This window comes from Pipistrellus kuhlii, unplaced genomic scaffold (genome assembly GCF_014108245.1).
Source record: "Pipistrellus kuhlii isolate mPipKuh1 unplaced genomic scaffold, mPipKuh1.p scaffold_m20_p_17, whole genome shotgun sequence".
In the NCBI taxonomy this organism is placed as follows: Eukaryota; Metazoa; Chordata; class Mammalia; order Chiroptera; family Vespertilionidae; genus Pipistrellus; species Pipistrellus kuhlii.
The window spans coordinates 7,123,706-7,146,628 of NW_023425482.1; the positions used below are offsets into that span (position 1 = coordinate 7,123,706).

Below are 22,923 nucleotides of genomic sequence, written 5' to 3' on the forward strand. Positions count from 1 at the left end.
AAATAAATTCTCAATTCTGAAATATTAAATCAGCAGCTAAACAAATAACTTGGGATGAGGGGGGGAAGGAAATAGCTATTTCCTGGAATTTATGCAGAAATAAATAAATAAATAAATATTGGATGCAAATATATCTCCCTTTTGATAGAGAAGTAAAGATAAGCATTTTCTGTAAAGTCGAGGGGGGGGGGGATGAAGAGTTGAGACAGAACATAAAAATCAATTACCATGTAATTCCATGTAAACTGCTTGTTTTCATTTACTTATTCCTTTCTTTCCCTACACTTCACCATCGATTTATATTGGGATAACTCCCTATTAAAATTGGTTTTAATTATTATAATGTTAAAAGATTACCTATAGGAAATCTCTACAATATAGAAGACATTAAGAACAAAAAATAAAAATTTCCTGGAACTTAACCACTCAATATAAACACCATCATCACTTGGTTAACATTTTCCAAATACTTGTTATTATAATGGTTATAGATAGGTAGATTAGTTGATACACTAGAAGGACAGATAAATGATAGATAGGTAGGTATGTCGGTAGGTATGTAGGAAGGAAGGAAGATTAGATATAGGATAGATAGATAGATAGATAGATAGACAGAGATTGAGACAGATATATAAATAAGATCAGATACCGTAGATTAAATTTACATAAATAAAGTAATTATATTTGCTCTTTTTTTTACTCAGCAAGATGTTGGAGCTGGGTATGTATACTTTAAGAAGTCTGATTAACATCCCAGTGTGTGGATAAACTACAGTTTATTTAATCAGCCCCCTAATATTGGACATTTTAGTTGTTTCCAATTTCTCCCTACCCTAAATAATATTGTGACTATCATTCTAGCCTATATAACTTCATAAACTTGTCCAGATACCCCCTAGCATAAATTTCTAGGTCTAGTATTACTGTATCAAAAAATGTGCACTTGAAGTTTTTGCACCTTTTCCCAAATTGCCCTCAAGAAAGATTGTGGAAATCATATGCTCCCCCCAACATGCATGATCGGGTGCCCTTATTCTATACTCTCAGCAACGCAAGCATTGCCATGCGGCTCCCAATGTGCCCACCTAATAAACAAAAGGCATCTTGCTGTCCTTATTTGATTTTACCGTACAGTTTTCTGTTTTTATGGAATCAAACCTATCAAACCTTTTCTTTAGTACTTCAAGATTATAAAACACTCATCAAAATTTCCCTCCAGTGGTTCTATGATTCGATTTACATGTGAACATTTCATTCTCTCCTGAACTGATTCTGACACAAGAAGTAGAGGATAGACCCCACTTTCATCCCAAATGACCAGCCAGTTGTCTCAGCATTTAGCCCCCCCACTGCCTTAAACTGCCTCCCCTAATGTTTCTCATGTGAGAGGAAGTTTTTTCTGCATTCTTTTCTTCCTCCTCAGTCTGTTTATTCCTGCCCTGTTGTCAACAGGATCTGGATTGTTGTGGCTTTAGATACATATCTTGGGACTTTGGATCCAGCCTGATGGTGCAAACATATTCCATCCTCTCTCCCTCTGACTAAAACCAAAGCCTGAACAGATACCTGAGGCAACTATGTGAGGACTGTATTTTCCCATTACAATTTTAATATTATTTTGTATTCGTTTCAAGTGTACAGCATAGTGGTTAGGCAATCATAGACTTTACAAAGTGTTTCTCCCACCCCTTCAATATATGTAGTGCTCTCCTGGCACCAAAAGTAGTGATTAAAATATTGTTTACTATATTCCCTGTACTGTACTTGACATGTCCAGGATAATTCTGTAACTACTGTACTTATCAATCCCTTCACCTCTCCCCCCACCCCCCACCCCCCAATCCCGTCCCACAGCCCCTCCCCGCATGTGAGACTTGAAAAGGTCAATAACAGCAGGCGGGCTCTGTAAGGAAATAAAAACTAAAGAAAGTGTTTGGGCGGTGAGCTTCCTGAGCTTTTCCCTCCTCACATCCAATCTAACCATAGGGAAGCCTGAATCCTGAAACAGCACCGGGTGTGAGCAGAAAAAGCTTCAAGAAGAACTCTCTTTCTGGCCGGAGGAAGGGGGGCTCCTGAAAGACAGCGAGGGAAATCCCCTCTTCTTTTTTCTTTTCACCGTCCTGGCCCCTCCCCAGAGCAAACCCCATCACAGATCTGTACTTCCATGGCAGTGCCAGCGGCCGCCTGTGGCGGAGCGAGTTCAAAGAAAACCAAACCTGAGTGAAGGCCCTTTTTTTATGGCCAGAGGGACTAGGGAAGGGGATCCTGGATACCCAAAGACTCCTCACCATTTCTCTCTCTCTCTCTAAATATATTTTATTGATTTTTTATTTTTTATTTTTTTTTTTTTTTTTTTTTTTACAGAGAGGAAGGGAGAGGGATAGAGAGTTAGAAACATCGATGAGCGAGAAACATCAACCAGCTACCTCCTGCACACCCCTGACTGGGGATATGCCTGCAACCAATGTATATGCCCTTGACCGGAATCAAACCTGGGACCCCTCAGTTCGCAGACCGACACTCTATTTGCTAAGCCAAACCGGTTTCAGCTCCTCTCTCTCTTTTCCCTTGTTGCTTCTTCCCGAGGCAGATCAGCTGCAAGAATTGTGCGACAGTGCTGGGAGGCTAACAACCCATCTTTCTAGTGGGAATACCTGGAAAACAGGCCATTTGAAGAGGTGGGAGCTGGAAAGATGGATTTTTTTGTCTGTGGACAAACTCCTGAGTTCATCTCCAAGTTGCACCTGTGTGTGACTGACCTAAAGCAAAGGTCTCAAGAACTGAACTACATACAGTGTAGCTCACCGCCCTTGTCCCAGACTGTTCCCTGCTGGCATACCTGTGGAGTGGCCAGATTAACAGTTGAGAGTTTTTGGAACTAAATAGCCTTTGGAACCACAGCCCATAGAAGGCAAGTCAGTACTTTGCAGTCTGACCTTAACCAGATTGGTAATCTGCTAAAGCTGAGAAAGAAATGTTCTCCAGAGGAATTTAGCAGAAACCAGGTTTCATGACATTACACTAAAGTGTCCAGGATACAACCAAAATTCCTTGTCATACAAAGAATCAAGAATAGCTCAACAGCCGGGCCCGGAGCAACTGAGCCCAGAGCAGCCGGGTCGGGTGTGGCCAGGCCCAGAGCAGCAGCAGCCATGCCTGGAGCAGCCAGGTCGGGAGCGGCAGTGGCCAGACCCGGAGCAGCTGGTTGTGGAACAGACCAGAGCAACAGAGGCCAGGCCCAGAGCAGCCAGGCCCGGAACAGCTCGCTCCTCGCCTGCCTCTGCCCCAAGGCTGCCTCTCAGACATGGTTGGAAACTTTTGGGTGAACTTGAGGGTCTGCTGAATCAAATGAGGAAGGCTTAGATCTGGATGTGTTGAGTTAGTATAGTGCTGGGATGTTGATCTGTGAGTGCCTTGTGTGGGGCCTGGATGAGGTTGGTTGATCTATTTGGAAATGTCTTTTGTGTGAAGTGTATCCCTGGGCATGTGGAGGTATTATTGATTTGAGAAAATGCTAAGTAACTAATTTACTATCTGAAAAATTTAAAGTTCTGAAAGTTTAAGGCCTCTTGCCAAAAAGAGGTTTTAAAGCTAACACCTTAATTTTAATGGAGAAAGGGAATGACAAGCCCTTCCCACCCAGAACAGGTAATCCAATTCCAACCAGCAGCTAAGTTTAAACAACGTGTCCGTTTACACTTGAAGGGCTACACCTTTTGATAGCCTAAGGGCAAGTTTACATGTAAACAAGTTTGCTCTCAATTCCCAGGGCAGAAAAAAAACAAGGTTTAAAATTATTAGATTTTAAAATTTATTCTTAGAAGTGTAAAAGTTTATTAATTAAAAAAAAAAAGGAGATTGAAAAACCTGATGAATAATAATAGTGGTTCATTGTAGTAGAGTCGGCGATATCGGAGGGGAGTGGATTGACTGTTCTCAGGGGAAAGGGAGGGAGGAAGAGACTGAACATAAACTGTGCACCTATGGATGAAGACAATGGGGGGTGGGAAGGGGGCGGAGGATGGGGTGGGAACCTGGTGGAAGGGGGAAGAAATGAGGAACCTTTGTAATAATATGAACAATAAAGATTGATTTAAAAAATAAAAAAAAAAAGAGCTCAACAGCTCTCAAACTTAAAATGACCCAGATGTGAAATTATCACAGCCTTCAAAGCAGTCATTTGAATCATGCTCTGGGAAGTAAGGGTAAACTCTCAGAACCAAGTAAAAATAGGTGTTCTCAGCCCAACGGGTGTGACTCAGTGGTTGAGCATTGACCCATGAACCAGGAGGTCAAGGTTCAGTTCCCATCAGGGCACATGCCCGGGTTGCAGGCTCCACCCTCAGTAGGGGATGTGCAAGAGGTAGCAGATCAATTATTCTCTTTCATCATTGATGTTTCTATCTCTCTTTCCTTTTCCCTTCCACTCTCTGAAATTAATAAAAACTTAAATAGAGAGAGAGAGAGAGAGAGAGAGAGAGAGAGAGAGAGAGAGAGAGAAATTCTCAGCAAAGAAATAGAAGCCACAAAAAATCATATATTAAAACTCTGCCACATTATATGATTTCACTTACCATATTTTTATATGAAGTGTCAAAAGTCAATAAATGTATAGAGACAGAAAGTGAACTAGTGGCTGCTTAGAGTTTAGAGGAGGGTATGAGGAGAATGGAGAATGGATATTGATTGCTAATGGGCACAGAATTTCTCTTGGGGGTACAAAACTGTAACCAAATCGGCCAAGGTGGTGTTCTCACACACCGTGGATATACTAAAAAGCATTGAATCATGCACTTTAAGTGAATTTTAGGGTAGGTGAATTATATTATAGCTCAATAAAGCTGTATTTTCAAAAAGGAAAGCTAGAATGGCTTGATATTGTACAAAATAGCTGTAGAAAAAAGAAAAATAAATAAAGAAGAGTAATACATAGGAAAAACAGGTGAGTTCATCAAGAAGACATACAATCCTAAGTGTGTATGCACCTGACAACTGAGAATCAAAATACATGGAGAAATAAATAATTGAAATTAAAGAGAAATAATCAAATTCTAAAATTATATTTGGAGACTTTAACACTCCTCTCTTAGTAGTTAATAAAGCAAGTAAACAGGAAATCACCAAGAATATAGAAGACCTGAACAATACTAGCAATCAACTTAACCCAATTAACAGTCAAAGGACACTCCTTCCGATAACAGAATACTGCTTCCTGTCAAGTCCACGTGGGCTTTCCTCGAGATAGACAATATCCCGAGTCACTTAACAAATCTTAACAAGTTCAAAATAATCGAAATCATACAAACTATGTTCTCTGACCTTAACAGAATTAAGTTACAAATTAACAACAAAAAGATATTTAGAAAATCCCCCAAATATTTGGGAATTAAACAATATTCTTTCTAAATAATCCCTGGGTCAAAAAGTAAGTCACAAGGGAAATTATAAAATATTTGAATGGAATGAAAATGAAAATACAAGTTATCAAAATGTTGTTGGATGCCAGGAAAGCAGTGCTTAGAGGGAAGTTAAGAGGCATGAAATGCTTGTATTAGAAAAGAAGATAGTTTTCAAATAAATAATCTAAGCTTCTACCCAAGAAACTGGGGGGAAAAGAAGAGTGAGTTAAACCCAAAGAAAGTAAATAATAAAGATAGGAACAACTACTAATTAAAAACAAAAAACCTGAAGAAGCCGGTTCTTTGAAAAGATCAAGAAAATTTATATACCTCTAGCCAGACCAACCAAGAAAAAAGAGGGAAGACAGAAATTACTTACAGTTCCCAGAAACTTAACAGGAGAACAAAGTAGTATAATAAACAACTCTGTTAAATTTGACAACTTGGATGAAAATAATCTACTCTTTCAAAAACATGGACTACCAAAACTGACTCAAGAAGAAACAGATAATCTAAATAGCCCCATATCTATTAAAATGAGTTTGTGGTTTTAAAAAACCTTCCAAGAAAGAAACCCAAGCATTTAATAAACCCAAGGAATAATACAAATTCTACACAGACTCTCCCAGAAAATAAAAGATGACACTTTCCAAGTTATTTTATGCAGCCAGCAATACCCAGATACCAAAATCAGAGAAAGACTACACAAGAAAAGTACAGATTAATATCCCTTAGATCATAGTTGCAAAAGTCCTCATCAATGCCCTAGTCCAGTGGTCAGCAAACTCATTAGTCAACAGAACCAAGTATCAACAGTACAACCTTTGAAATTTCTTTTGAGAGCCAAATTTTTTAAACTTAAACTTCTTCTAAGGCCAATTCTTCAAAATAGACTTGCCTAGGCCATGGCATTTTGTGGAAGCCACACGCAAGGGGCCAAAGAGCCGCATGTGGCTCTCAAGCTGCAGTTTGCCGACCACAACTCTAGCTGATTTGGCTCAGTGGGTTGAGCATCGGCCTGTGGACTGAAGGGTCTCAGATATGATTCCCAGTCGGGGGCTTGCAGGAGGCACCCATCAATAGATTCACTCTCATCATAGATGTTTCTATCTCTCCCTCTACCTTCCTCTCTGAAATCAATTTTTAAAAAAAAAGTATATTTTTTAAAAGTCCTCATCAAAATATCAGCAACCACATCCAGCAATAAGAGAAGTTCACCATCTCCAATCAGAGTTCACTCCTAGAATGCTATTTTTTAAATATATATATAATTAGATTAACATTGGAAAGTCAACCAAAATAATCCATTGTATTAGCCAACTAAAGAATGAAAACCACATTATTGCTTCAATGGATGCAGAAAATGCATATGACTAAACCTAACATTTATTCATGAATTAAAAAAAAAAAAACCTCAGCAAATTAGAAATATAAGTGAACCTTTGTAACTTGATAGATAAATGGCATCATCTACAAAAAACCTACCTCCAACTTTATACTTAATGCTGAAATGAATATGGGAGTGCAGATATCTCTTTGAGATTCTTACCTGCATCATAAATGGGGAAAGCAAAAATGTCCACTCTCACTCTACAAAATCAAAACATATCCTTCCGAAAACCTGTACACAAAATGTATAGCAGCTTTGTTCATAATTACTAAAAATCAGAAAAAAACTAGATGTCCTTCAGAGGATGACTGGGTAAACTGGTATGTTTGTTTCCATACAATGGTACAGTGTATGGTATGCTTCCATTACCACTGTGGTACGTGGTATATTTCCATGCAAGGGAATATTACTCTGCAATTAAAAAAAAAAGTACAAGCCATTGATTACACATACAGGAATGAATCTTAAGTACATTAAGTGAAATAAGACGAACATAGAGATTGCATTCTCTATGATTCTATTTATGTGATGTCCTTGAAATGGCAAAACTAGAGGAGAGAGAAGAGGTCCTTAGTGTCCTTAGATTAGGGGTAGAGAGAAAGTTGACTACCAAAGGGCTGGGCTGCACAAGGAGTTGGGGGTGGAACGGTATCCTGATGAGGTAGCAGTTATACAACTCTGCATTTGTCAAAGGGTAAAAACTATACACACAAAAAAAGTGAACTTCATTTGTATGAAAATTTTATAATAAATGTTAATTTTATAATAAATGTTATAAAAATTAGCAAAACACACAATTCAGAGCCATCTCTCCATATATATAGTCTTAAAGATAAACTTTAGGATAATGTGTTTTTTAACTAAAAAAAATAAAATAAAACAAAATAAGGAACTCATGGGTAAGTTGCTTGGAACTGCATTGAATTTATAGAGAATTTGTGGAGAATTGATATATTTTTAATGACAAATCTTTCTCTCTAAGCCCTTTTTAGTGGCTTCAATTTTTTTCACTTTGGGTCCTGCATATTTTTTGTGGAAATTTTCCTAGGTTATGTAATGCATTTTGTCATTGTGAATGAAATCCTTTTTCACTAGAATATTTTAATGAGCATTATTGGCTTAAAGGGAAAATACAGATTTCTGAATATTTGTTTTATAACTGGCCACCTCATTGGATCTGTCTTATTGGTATTAATATCAGCTATTAATTAATATACTTACATCACCACAGTGACTGTTTTTTTCCACCAGTTATATGCAAGACTTCCCTTTTTTAATTATGATGACTAATACTTTGAAACAGTGTTCAGTAAGTGTCCACTTTTATTTTCTAAGTTTCAACCCCATGTGGATGAAACAACTGTTTAGCCTTTTGCTCTCACGCATCATTTTTCTGAAAGAAACTGTATCAGCAGGGCTCAGTGGTTGAGCGTCAACATATGAACCAGAAGATCACAGTTTGATTCCTGGTCAGGGCATATGCTTGGATTGCAGGGTTGATTCCCATTGGGGAGCATGCAGGAGGTAGCCCATCAATGATTTTTCTCTCATTGATGTTTCTCTCTCTCTCTCCCTTCCTCTCTGAAATCAATAAAAAAAAAATATTTTTTTTTTTTAAAGAAAAGAGCTGAAACCAGTTTGGCTCAGTGAATAGAGTGTCGGCCTGTGGACCGAAAGGTCCCAGTTCAATTCCAGTCAAGGGCATGTACATTGGCTTCGGGCACATCCCCAGTAGGGGGTGTGCAGGAGGCAGCTGGTCGATGTTTCTCTCTCATCAATGTTTCTAGCTCTCTATCCCTCTCTCTCCCTCTCTGTAAAAAATCAATAAAATATATTTAAATTAAAAAAAAAAAAAAAAATATATATATATATATATATATATATATATATATAAAAGGTAAAAACTAGAGACCCAGTGCATGAATTTGTGCACAGCTGGAGGCCAGACCGCTGGGGGGAGGGGCCAATGGTGGTTGGCTGCCTGGCCCCACCCCCTGGTCGAACTCCTGTCAAGGGGAAATTTGCAAATTAGCCTTTTATTATATAGGATTTCTCACAACTTTCCACTATTGAAAAGTTAATGACTCAGCAACTTTGAAAAATGTGAAAAGAAAGAAAGCAAATCATTCCACATTCTACCTCTCCAACAAACCTCTTGTCCTCTCTCCTACTCCCTACCTGTGCTTACCCTGGGTCACTTTTACTCAGCTGTCATCATCACCTAGGAAATTTCAATTCAAAGTTTGAAAGCACTTCCTAGATTCTGCAATCTCCTAGACCCAGTTAGTCACCACATTCCCACCGTTCTGTCAGAAATAGGGATTAAGCCCTGCTGGTTGTTTCAGTTGGTTGGAGCATCATTCCATACACCAAAGGGCACATACCTAAATTTCAGGTTTGATCTCAGGTCTGGGCACATATAGGAGGCAATCATTTGATCTCTCTCAAAAAAAAAAAAATCAATAAAAACATATCCTCAGGTCAGGATTTAAAGAGGGGGAGGGGTAAAGAATTGGTAACAGGAAAAGATCAGAGAGACAAGCTCCTCTAAGGATTAAGACAGGATGAAGGTAAAAAAAAAAAAAAATAAAAAAAATAAAAAAGAACTGGGCTTGCTGGCTGGCCCCATAGACCCTCATACTCTCCAAAAGATGACAAGGCAGGCAAGGACATGAATAACAGGGTAGTTTGTGAACATGGCAGCATTGTGGGAACTGAGCTGTTGATCAGGCAGCTAGAAAGCTCAGGAAAGCTGTTCCCAGTTCATTCCCTATCATTGACTAGCTGGGTGACTTTAGACAACTCAACTCCCCTTAGTAAGAACAGCAGATTGAATTTCTAAGGACGCTTCCAACTCTAATTTCACATATCTGTTGCTTTGGAAAAACTGCACAGCTAGGATGGGGGTTGGGCCATCAGAGCAAGACAACTGAGAAGTAATTCCAGGTGATTCCGGACCATGAAATCATCTGCTCTTTCTGTTGGAAAGGACCGAAGGGGTGACCTAACATAACTTCCCACCTCTTGCAGGAATCCCCTCTATAACGGCCTTAGCAGCATCTTTGAAGTATTTCAGAAATAAGAAATTTGCTGTCTCATAAAGCAGGTTGTTTTCTAACAGTGTAATGCTTAGAAAATTCTTAAACTATAATAAGATAAAATTAGTTCCAATTCAACCCTGAGCAATTGGAGTGGGCCTATCCTCTGTAATAACACAGATACAGCTCTTCTTTCCAGCATGTAACTATCTTTTCATTGATATTCAGTGAATGCATTGATAGTGATGCCTATAAAAAGTTTTACATGTGGCATATTATCACATGCATTTAAGTAGCGAAAATCTATTCTATAGAAGTTCTGTTCATAAGTGGGAGGATCATTATCACAGGATATGTAGCAAAAATTCCATTTCAGTTGTTTTCCAATTTGAAAAAAAAAATCTTTAAGATGATAGAGAGAAGGAAAAAAAAAGTAAAAATGGCTCAGTTGAAAAAGATGGAAATTCTTACGCTAGTCCAAAAGAAAATGTAAGTAAATTTGCAGGGTAATTTTGCCGCCATCTATGACACAAAACAGGGAAAAAATGAATAAGGAAAGGTTAAATATAGTTTCAATTGTTACTATACCAAAAACTTTGTGGCTTAAAACAACATGAATTTATTACATCACAATTCTGGGGGTCAGAGGTCCAACACGGTTCTCGCTGGACTAAAAAGCAAGGTATCAGCAGGGCTGTGTTCCTTACTAGAGGATCTAGAGGAGAATCCCTGTCCTCATATTGTTCAGCTTCTAAGCTTCCCACATTTCAAGTCAACAACAGTGCATCTCCCATACTCTGCTTCCACAGTCACGGTTCCTCTGACTCTGTCTCCTGCCTCCTTCTTCCACTTATAAGGACCCTGTGATGACATTGGGCCCATCTAAATGACCCAGAATGACCTCCCTATCTCAAGGTCATCTGATTAGCAACCTTAATCCCACCTGCAATCTTAACCTAACATAACCTTTGCCACGTAACCTAGCATATTTGAAGGTCTGGGGAGTAAGGTGTGGACATCTTTGGGGCTCATTAGTCTCCCTACCAAGCATTTATTCAATGCTAACACTTGAGAGAGGTAATTTGAGAAAGATAGGCAAGTGCATACCCACTTTGTCATGATTTCTGTGGACATCTGGGAACTTGTGAGAATGCACGTGGTCTTTGGGCAAAAATGAAAAGGATCCCAAGTCAATTTTATAGAAAAGATTCTTTTATTAACTTTTGGTAGAGAATACGTTTGTATATTTTCAGAAAACTACCCCAAGACCATGGGGATTCCTGCAACAGAGAGGAGTTGTCAGGTCTGCTCCAACCACAAAGACAAGAGGAGAAACATTCTAGAGATGGAAGACGCTGACGATACCTGGCCACGCTAGCAGTCAGCAGCTATGCATTGCTGCAGGTTGCCCAGGACCAAACCAGAGAGGGTCGGACCTGCATTGCCACCATCTGTCCATCATCCAGATATCATTGCTGACATGTACACATAAGGAACTATTTGACATTGAAACTGGATCTCAGAACTGTTGGACATTGAAATTGGGACTCAAACGTTATTATATGTTTATTTCTAGTCTACAGTTGCAAGATTTAAAAAAAAAAAAAAAGAAATGAGGAAAAAATAGTTATAGAGATAAAGAACCATTGAACAGACTATCAAATTATAGCTGGAAGGCAAGGGAGTTTGGGGGAGGGGGGGTACTGTAAGAGATCAACTGAAGGACTTGTATGCATGCATATAAACTTAATCAATGGATACAAGACACGGGGGGTGGGGGGGATGCGGGCAGGTGAAGGCATATGCGGGGAGGGAAGTCTGGGGCAGGGAAGGAGACATATGTACTATATTTGTAATGCTTCAAACAATAATAAAAAAATAAAAAAAAGAATGCATGTGGTCATTGTCACTGGTTAGTGCTTCTCTCTCAGGTCTCATAGACAATGCTGTGGCTTTCCTTTGCTTTAGTGTGGCCCCTCCCACTCTTAGTCCATCAGTCAGCAAAGGGCTTCCATTCATAAGTGGAAAGAAAAGGGGGGCTGATTTTTCTTCAGGTAAATGGGCAAGTTTGAGAGAGGGAGTTTAAAAGTGTGCACTTGAGAAACAGCGAAAGTAAAGGAGGGGAGAACGAAGAAAGATGGGAGAGAATTGGAGAGGGAGCTCACTGGCCCATGGCCCCCTCCCCTCTCCAGCACTGTCATCCCCAGGAGAGGTATTCGCTGGACTGGGTCACAGAGGAAGTGCCCACAGACTGCATTCTCCTCTCCTGGTGTGTGTACCAGCCTGAACTGGTACTCAGACTTTCTGAAATCCTGAGGAGACAAATCTGAGAAAATAGTCATTTAAACAATAAAAGAAGCTTCAGTGTAGAAATTAAATGTGGTTAATACTTATCAGATGAGAGTACTCAGAGGGCAAATCTATATATATAAAAGCCTAAGCGACCAGAACCCCGGAATGACTGGAATGACCAGTCACTATAACGAACACTGACCATCAGGGGGCAGACAATGCAGGAGCTGCCCCCTAGTGGTTAGTGCACTCCCATAGCCAACCTCCTTTGGCCAGCCAATCTCTCCTGGTCCCTCCCTATGGCAGCCAATCTATTGCAGTCTCTCTCTCCTCCCTAATCCCCCCTGCATCACCCATTGGACAGGCCCGGCCAGGGCCCCGGCAGGCAGCCAGCAGGAAGGCAGGGCCATCTGGCAGGAGGGGCCATAGAACAAAAAGGCCCTGGCTGGCAGCTGAAAGGCCCCAATCGGCCCTGATTGCAGGCCAGGCCTAGGGACCCCTCTAGAAGTTTGATAAAGTTACAGACCCCGTTTTGCACCCTGAGACTGTCTGAGCCCAGTCCTCTGTCCTTTCTGTGAATCTAAATGGCAGTTCAGGGACAAAGTCAGTCTGAATAGTCTTCAAAATTTGGAGCTAAAATATCCTTTCATTTATGAATTATGACACTACTAGAGGCCTAAGCACAAAATTTGTGCAAGGGTCTCAGCCCTCACAGCCATGGCAGCTTGCCTTGGCCCTCACAGCCCCAGTTTTGTCTGGAAGGTCGTCCAGAAGGACATCTGGAAGGTCATTCAGCTATCTGGTCTAATTAGCATATTACACTTTTATTATTATATTGGGTAGATGTGGTTGCTGGCTTTTTAAATGAGCTTATTACAAAGTCAAAGTATCAACACACACAGTTTTATTTTTCTACTGGTCTTTGAAACACAAAAGAGAAAGAAGCCCCAGGCAATATCTTATATGATACAATTCATCATAAACAAAAGTAGAAGAGAATATGAGAATATCTAGGTTTCTATACAGATGACAAGACTAAATGAGAATATGGAAATAGGGCTTTTCGGTGGTAGAAATATAAGTGCTTTCTTACCATTTCCCCTCACACAGCTGCGGTGCATGTCCCAGCACTGTGATATGGAAATGTGAGAACGAACACGTTGTGTAATAAGGCATCATCTATAAATGATGAACTTTTGTATTCATTACTATGCAAGGCACAGAAATTCACCGAGGTAGACGCATGCCTGACACTCTACAACCACGTATCCCTGGACATTAAGGAACGTCACTCGGGTGCAATGACATGGAGACCTGTGTTTGAGAGCAGCAGCTCTCCTCCTAAGTTTGAGTCAGGTTTCCTTGGAGACTCTTTGAACTGGGCATTGTGTAAGCTAAAGAAAGGCAGAAATAGATATGAGGCATACATTTCAGATTGTTCTATCTCATTCGCAAAAGTCATCATACATTTTGACCATTTGTTTTCATAAGTTAAAATAATTAAATTGGGCCTAGCTATTAATGTTTTTGGCCAAAGCACACTACAAAAATAAACTATAGTCTGAGAGTCATATAAATATTCTATTTGGCATCCCAGATAAATACATCATTTTATAACGAATGAAAGTGTTGCTCTGGTCAGTGTGGCTCAGTTGGTTGAATATCAACCTATGCACCAAGAGGCCACCAGTTCAAATCCTGGTCAGGGCACATGCCAGGGTTTAGGGCTTGATCCCCAGTAGGGGCCATGCAGGAGGCAACCAATCCATGGTTCTCTCCATCTCCCTTCCTCTCTCTCTACAATTAATTTTAAATAAATAAAAATACAAAAAGAATGAAAATGTTTTCATGAGAGGTACTGTACTTTACTCTTACTTTTCCTGGAAAAAATCACAATAGACTGTAGAAGTAGATGGCCACATATACATGGTCAATTGATTTTCTACAAAGTTGCCAATACAATTAAATAAGAAAGTAATCATTTTTCAACTAATGGTAGTCCTGACAATTGGACAATTGGGCATCCATATAGATGATTAAAACGAACCACGAATCATACCATATACAACAATGGACTCAAAATAGGTCTAAGACATAAATGTAAGCAATAAAACTATAAAACTTCTAGAAGCAAACTTAGGAGAAAATCTAAGTTACCTTGGGTTAGGCAAAGATTTCTTAAATATTGGGTCTAGTAATAAGTAATGTCGTTTTTAAATATTCGTTTAAAATCTTGCTTGGCGTTGACTTGTATTGACATAACCTTCAAACACGTGGTATCTACAGAACGTGTGAAGTGCAATTAACAAGTTTTGCTTGAAAAAGGTTGTGTTTGGTTTGGTTTTTATTGCAAAACTAGGGCTAAGAAGATGGCGGATGAAGAGCATATTCGGCACTGCATGCTTTACGAGTTCCAATTAGGAAGAAAAGCAAGTGAGGCTGCAAAAAACATCTGTAGTGCTCTTGGTCAAGATGCAGTTAGCGCCAGAAAATGCCAGTGTTGGTTTGAGAAATTTCGCAAGGGAAATTTTTCGTTAGATGACAAGAGTGGTCGAGGCCGTGTGTCCAATTTTGATCAAGAAGCTCTTCAAGCTCTTTTGGTGCAAAATCCTCAAATTACCCAAAGAGCTTGTGACAACTTTAAATTGTTCACAAAAAACAATTTCCAATCAATTGCGTGCACTTGGCAAAGTCCAAAAGTTTGGAAAATGGGTTCCTCATGAGTTGACCGACAACAACTGTAATCAAAGAGTTACAATTTGCAGTTCGCTCCTCTCTCGTCAAAACCATTTGCCGTTTTTAGAGCAAATTGTTACTGGAGATGAACAATGGGTGCTGTATGTTAATTTGAAAAGGCGGCCTCAATGGTTGGACAAAAATGAGGCTCCGCAGCCCACGTCAAAACCTGACTTGCATGCGAAAAAAGTGATGTTGTGTGTTTGGTGGAATTTTAAAGGAATTCTTCATTATGAACTTTTACCATCTACCCAAACCATTACAAGTGCAGTGTATAGTGCCCAATTGGAAAGGTTAGCCCAAGCTTTAAGAGAAAAAGAACCTGCGCTGATTAATCGGAAGGGCGTAATTCTTCACCACGATAACGCACGACCACATACTGCAAGAATCACTGCTGAAAAACTGCGCCAGTTGGAATGGGAAGTTCTCCCTCAACCTGCATATTCTCCTGATATTGCCCCTTCCGATTACCATTTGTTTCGTTCTTTGCAAAACTTTCTTCTTGGAAAAAAATTTAATAATGAAGAATGCCTCAAAAATGTATTAACGAATTTTTTGCATCAAAATCACAAGAATTTTACAACAGAGGGATTAAAATGCTTCCTGAGCATTGGGCACAAGTAGTAGAAAACAATGGCAACTATATTGTTGATTAAATTTTGTTGTATTGTTTAAATAAATTTGATTTAAAAAAGTATTAGAAAACGACATTAATTATTACTAGATCTAATAGTACACCAACAAGCACAAACTATAAATAAATATTTGGTAAACTGGGCTCCATCAAAATGTTTTAAATTTTATAATTCATATTGCTTGCCCTTTAAGAAGACTTAGGCAAGCAATATGAATTATAAAACAACTCCCAAATCAATGAGTCTCCAATTAAGGAGATTTAAAGGGCAAGCAATAAAAAATAGTTGCAAAATATATATCGGACAAAAGATTTGTATCCAAGACATATAAAGAACTCTTGCAACTCAATAATAAGAAAACGAACAACCCAGTTATTTAAAAAAAAAAAAAAAACAGTCAAGTTTTTGAGACATTTCGTGATGAAGAGACATTTCGTCAAGGAAGACATACAGATGGCAAATAAGTACATGAAAACATCACTGGTAATTAAGAAAACACAAATTAAAACCACAAGTTTATACTCCTAATAGTCATTAGAATGGTCACAAGTAAGATACTGACAATATCAAATGCTTACAAGGCTGTGGAACAACTGGAACTCTAATACATCACTGGTGGGAATACAAAATAGTGCAACCACGTAGGAAACAGTTTGGCAGTTCCTTGATAGTCAAATATAAAATTACCATATGGCCCAGCAATCCCATTTATAGGTATTCACCCCAAAACAGAAAAATATGCATGTCCACATGAATACCTATAAATGAATATTTATAACAGCTTTATTCGGTTTCTGATAACTGGAAACAACCCAAATGTCCATTAACTGGTGAACGCATAAGCAAATTGTGGTATCTTCACACCGGGAAATAGTGCTCAGCTATATAAGGAACAAAGGACTGACTTGAACAACAAGGTGGATAAGTTGTAAATGCATTACATGAAGTTTTAAAAGCCAGACATATAAGATTCTGTGTATACACAATTATTTAAAAAATAAAATAAAATAAAATAAAATAAAAAAGCCAAACCACAGTGATATAGAAAGGAAGTGGGTGGTTGTCAGGTTGCTGCCGGGAGAGGGAGGAAACGACAATCAGAGGCGAGGAAGCTTTTGGGATGATGGAAACATTTGATGTCGTGACTGAGGGAGTCACATGACTGTACACATTTGTGAAAACTCATCAACTTGTACACCTAAAGTTGTTGCATTTTACTGTACATAAATTAGACATTGTCAGAGCTGACCTCGAAAAAGCATCAGAGCCCATGGTCAAGGGCGAGTCACCAGGAAACGATCAGTGGAGAAGCAAGATTTCAGTTTCATTTTGCCAGAGGATTCCTCTAATTCTAGGCGAGTAAAAGCAAAACACTGCAGAATTTTCATAGTTTTCCTGGTGCCTCTCCCCACCTCCACACCCGTAGCCCGACCATGGCGGCCCTCCCAGCACATGGCCTGAGACTCTCAGTTTCTCTTCTTATTAGAGGGATTTGATCACATGCTCAAAAGGGGTTTTAGTTCTCAACTGCTGTGTCAGCATGTACTTTCCAAGCTGCGTTCCCCATTGGGCATCCCAGACCTATAGTCTCGGTCTTCTGTGTATGCTCACAGGGACCCTCATCCTTCGTGCTCAGGGGGATCCTGGCTAAAATTTACATCGAGGTCTTGGGGAGAGAAGGGTCCTCCATGGACCCATCACGAGATGACACCGTGGAGAAGGGATGCCATTGCCAGGTTCACAGCTCAGATATCCGCTTCCAAGAAGTAATCACTCACCCTTAAAATAGCTTGGTGCATCCCAAGACTGGGCGTGGTGCCATCCCTTGAATGCTGGTGCTCCATGGATGGCACTGCCCACCTTGCCCAGCCACCAGGAGCTGCTGTTGTCTCATGGAGAGAGTCAGGGTTTCTCTGCCTTCCCCACAAATGCCCATACCCAGAGAGTCCCTGACCCATGTGCTCCCTTAAGGCTCAGAGCACACACCCCTTATTGATCACTCCTGCTCCAACTCCCTTTTCTCACCGCTATAGTAGCCAGGTCCCCTGATTTCACCTGGAAAACCCAAGTTGGGCAAGGAGAGAGACCTCTGTGCCACATCCAGACAGCAGCCCATGCACAGCTAGAAGGCAGCCTAGGTGGGACTCAGCCCTCCCAGGACAGCTTCCCGCCAGCAAGATGCCAAACTTGGAGGTGAGAGCCAAGTTAGTGGGAGGCGAGGCGGGTGGGAGCAGTGACCAGGGAGCCCCTTACCAACAGTGCCACCCTGCCACACCCAGGTACCCAGAACCTCCTAAAGCCAGCACAGGCCACCATGTCACCATTAGAGAAAAGGTTGAATGGTGATTGTCCAAAGGGAGGTAGTGTGGGATGTACAATCATTTGTATCCAAAGGCCAGAGGCTGATGCCTCTCTCCTGTTCGGATAAGAGGTGATCCAAAAGGATGCTTCATATGGAAAGACCAAAGCCAAAGCCCAGAGCCCCAACGTAACTTCTCCATTTTCGTGTTTTGCCTAAAGGCCACGTCACAAACACTAAGCAGCTCAGAGAAGAAACAATGAAATCTTTTCCACTGGATAAATGGGCTCCTCGTCCTCCCCACTCAGCCAGTCCTTCAAGTTACACTGGGGCTCTGGAGACATTTGGAGCTGGGTCATTCTCTGTGGTCGGGCTGTCCTGAGCATTTTAAGGGGCTGAGCAGCACCTCTGGCCTCAACCCACCAGATGCCAATAGCACCCCTTGCCCCAGGTGTGATTTAAAAACAACTACTCTCCAGACATTGCCCAATGTCCCTTGGGGAAAGGGGAGTGGGTAGAATCACCCCCAGATGAGAACCACTGAGTTATATTTCTTCCTTTCTTTTGTTTTTGTTGTTGTTGTTGTTAATCTTCACCAGAGGATATTTTTTCCATTAATTTTTAGAGAGAGTGGGAGGGAGGGATGGAGAGAGAGAGAGAAACGTCTATGTGAGCGAGACACATCAATTGATTTCTTCCCACACGAGCCCCAACTGGGACCCAGAATCGAACCCTAGACTCTTCGGCTCGTGGTCAGCACTCTAACAACTGAACGAACCACACTGGCCATGTCAGGCTTCTTCCTTTTGCTTCAGTCTCCTTCCAATCTCCTCTTTGCTCCCTGTCTCTCCATCCCCCTCTCTCTACTTCTCAAATTGCAGTTGCCCCATTGGCGCTGCTCTGAGCCCACAGATCCTCCACAGGGATCCAAAAGAGAAAGGGTCTCTCAACGATGGCAGAGCAAGAGCTGCCCGCATGGGACCATCCCCGGCACAAGGTCCAGGGAGGAGATGGTGGCTTCCAAAATGACTGAGTGCTAGTGTCCCTAGCTGAGCGCCCACCTGGTAGGTACAGCCTAAACCTGCCTGCCAGGCATCACCCAAGTTTTCTCCAGATCCGTCGGGGACTTCTGGTTCCAGGATGCCCACCCTTTGCCTTTCAGGATATCAAAGACACAAAAGCCCACAGCACAGAAATTCTTAGAAAGGGCTTTTCCCAGCCCATCTTTAAGTATCTGGGTAGCAGGACTCAAAAGAAACTCATACGAAAGGAAACTGAACTAGCAGGTACCACTTTCCACCAGTGGCACCTACCCCAGCAGGAAAGTGGGGAAGTCCCTCAGGCTGCCTGAGTCATAAATGTGGCCCATAAAAGGTATTGAGACGAGACCTCTCAGAAGCAACCAAGAACAGCCAGAAACTTTGTCCTCAAACCTCTTGGCCCCTGGTTTTTCCCCATTGCCTGCCTTGAGGGGCAAAGACAAACCAGGCTCGGTCATACTCCTATGTCCAAATGGAAAATAACTTCTGAGTTTGTTAAATATCATATACTGAGTGGCCAGATTATTATGATTTCTGAACACATAATAATCTGGCCACTCAGTGTATATCCTATATAATAAAAGGCTAATATACCAATTGTCCCCTTGACCAGGAGTTCAACCAGCAGGCAGGCCAGCCAACTGCCCAAGTCCCCTCCCCCACCCAGGCTGGTCAGACCCCACCCTTGCATGAATTCATGCACCAGGCCTCAAATACACACACACACTCACACACACACACACACACACACACACACACACTGAGTGGCCAGATTATTATGCATTCAGAGATCATAATAATCTGTCCACTCAGTGTTATATTGATGTGTTCCTATCTCAGTTGATCTATTATAATCAGAATGTAAGTCTCTTGAGGACTTAGACTTCCATGAATCCCATCTGTCAGGCACGTGGTAGACACTCATGTCATTGTAGGAAAGTGATGATGGTGGCAGAACTCTGCCTTTGAGGTGAAGATTGTGCCTGGTAAGTTCTCTCTTCGGACAAATGTCCCTGGGCTGGAATTGGGTCTGGAACAGTGAGCCTTGCGGCACTCAGCGTTCCCTCCACCCCCACCTGCAGCTCACCTCCTGCCACAAGTTGTGTGAGATCCGATTAAAATTAAGAGTTTCCCCTGACCCATGAAAAGACCAAGAAGCGCATCACTCGGATCCACACAAGCAGAGACGAAGGAAGGCACATTACAGTGTACCTTGGTTCTGGTGAGAACGTTCTGGATGTTCGGATGTACATAAGCTCCTGCACTCCCACCTCTGAATCACGCACCCTCAGTCCGCAGTGGGAGGTTCCACCCACTTCGTAGAAAAGGAAGGGGAACCTGTTTCCGCAGTGTCACCCACTCGACAAACACCACGCCTGGCTAAACGCCTATGCCCAGCAGCTGAATGTGGCCAGAGGAGAACATGCAACCGTGGTGGCCAAGCTCCCTCTCCATTCTGCCCTTGGCCTTCAGTAAGGCTTCCTGCTGCTGAGGGACCACACCCATTTCCCTGTCCTTTTCTTCTCTCCTCAACAACTATGTCATACATTCCCTCCCTTCACACCTCCAGCACCCCTTCGTCTTACTCCTATCTCACTGAGAAAATAGAGGCAACCAGAAGAGAATGGGGCACGGCCTCTCAGATGAGAGCTGAGGTCTGCTGCAGGCGGGGTCTTCAGGGAAGATTTACTTCCTAGCCCTAAGGTGCCCGGGCACCCATCTCCCCAGACCTGGCACTGCCCACAGCACAATGTCACGTGAGGAGGCACAATACTTACCTAAGTGCATTACCCAAGACTGGCTGGAAAGCCCCTGGGATTAGACTATGGTGTCGGTATTTCTTCCTTTCTTATTGGACAAATGCACGGCCTGCAGATGGACAGGAATATGTACAAGGAGATACATTTTCAATTTGAGGATAATTCAACCAGTGTTCCTTTCTAGGTCCCAGGAATATAGCTGTGGATAAGAAAAGGGAGTTTCCAAAACATCAGGGGAGATGGACCTGAAACACATTCATATAGGATTACAAATTATACAGATCCTATGAAGGAAAACAACAAGGAGAGGAGAGAAAGGGTGAGAGACAGAAAAGAGAGATTGTGAGAGAGAAAAAGATTGAGATTTGAAGGTGCCACACTGTTAGCTTTGAAAATGGAGGAAGAGGCCACAAGCCAAGGAGTGTAAGTGGCCTTCAGAGTCTGGAAAAGGAAGGAGCAGATTCTCCCCTGGAGCCTCCAAAAAGAACCAGGCCAGCAACACCTTGACTTTGGCCCAGGGAGACCCATGTCAAACTTGTGAGACTACAGAACTGTAAGATCATAAGCGTGTGTTGTTTTAATCCACCAGATTTGTAATTTGTTACCACAGTAATAGGACATTAGTAAGAGACTTAAATGTCTCTGCTCCAATCCATTCCTTGAGTGATAAAAATACTAAAAAAAGGAAAATTAGGTAATATTACACAGCCGCAAAGCAACACATACTAGATGCTAAATCAAATGCAAAAAATAGTAAGTGCCTTGACAGTTGAGGAGTTCAGCGAGAAAATTCCCGGCTGCTGAACAGAACAATCTAGAACAAAGCCTCTCCAGGCCCCCACAAACAAGAGCAGCTTTTCTGAGACATCACCTGGTGGAAAAATTACACTGAACAGCCCTACAACAAAAGATGAAGGTTGGGGAACAGTTAAGTGCCTGTGTCCCAGGACTAACAAGAGTCCCACTTCATGCCTCCTGGGGTATTTAATCATAGAGTCTACAGGGTGCTCACCAGGAGGAACTCTGTACACATAAACAATTAGGACCAACTCTGTTTAACCACAAACTATATTACATATCCTTATGACCTATAATCCAGGCCCTGGGCAGGTCCTAAAACACAAAGATGAATAAAACATAGGGGTGCTCTCAAGCTCACAGTTCGGATTAAACAAAAAATGCACTGACAAGAAGATCGAGTTTCCCCTGCCCCAGGAAAAGACCACGAAGCGCATCTTTCAGATACACACAGGCAGAATGATGCTGGCTGGTGAGGTGACACTGGATGACTTAATCGCGGCAAAAGATGGCCTTCCTGGTGCGGACATCAAAGCAATTTTTACAGAAGCTGGTCTGATGGCCTTGAGAGACGTGGGATGAAAGCAACAAATGAAGACTTCAAAAAAAATCTGAAGAGAATGCTCTGTGTACAAAACAAGAAGGCACTCTGAGGAGCTCTAGCTCTAGCAAACTACTAGGAAACTGTTGGGGGTGCCTGACCCCCAGAAGGGAGGAGATTGGGACGTTTCCCAGAGGACCCCATTCCAGTTGATCTCCATTAGCCTGTGCACTGTGTACCTTCCTGAACTTCCTGTGTAGGATGGCCATTGTGCAGTGCTCTCTTCCCAATAAAGCACGCTCTTTCCCAAACAAACAAACAAACAAACAAACATAGATTCCTGCCGAAACTGGTTTGGCTCAGTGGATAGAGCATCGGCCTGCAGACTGAAGGGTCCAGGGTTTGATTCCAGTCAAGGGCATGTACCTTGGTTATGGGCACATCCCCGGGGGGGGGGGGGGGGGGGGAGGGGGTAATGCAGGAGGCAGCTGATCGATGTTTCTGGCTTTCTATCCCTCTCTCTTCCTCTCTGTAAAAAAATCAATAAAATATATATTTTTTTTTAAAAAGATTCCTATTCAAAGAGAGCAGTGCTCAGAAACGAGCAGTGCTTCCTTGTGGCTGTGGTCTGTCCCATTCCAAAGATGCTCCGAGTCTGCTCTGGCTGCACTCACAGAAGCTGCACTCCAGGAAGTGTGGGATGTAGCACCAGACAGGTGAGCTCAGTCACTGAGAGGACATGTCCGGCCTTCCCCATACCAGCTGTGTACCTTACTCAAAACTTCATTTGACCACCCTCAGCCTATGCAAAAGGCAGATAGAAATAGCCACCTCAAGGAGCTGTTGTAAAGATTAAATGAGGTCTGTGAAGTAACTGGAGCCTGGTAAGCACTGAAAAGGGTAGTTACTTCAAAGCAAAGGTGCCCGGAGATAACCACCTCCCACAGGAAGGAGAAAGAATGATGGTGGGAAACAGAGGATTAGAAGTCAGAGGA

The 22,923-nt window shown here is 41.7% G+C and overlaps 1 long non-coding RNA gene across 1 annotated transcript; it reads right to left on the reverse strand.

The window, feature by feature from the left end:
• Positions 1-12,014: 12,014 nt before the first annotated feature.
• On the reverse strand, positions 12,015-18,362 carry LOC123652506. The gene is made up of 3 exons (XR_006741890.1): positions 16,249-18,362; positions 16,053-16,153; positions 12,015-12,139 (listed from the first exon to the last, which is right to left on the reverse strand). It is a non-coding gene; the product is annotated as an uncharacterized LOC123652506 (long non-coding RNA).
• Between the last annotated feature and the right edge of the window lie 4,561 nt (positions 18,363-22,923).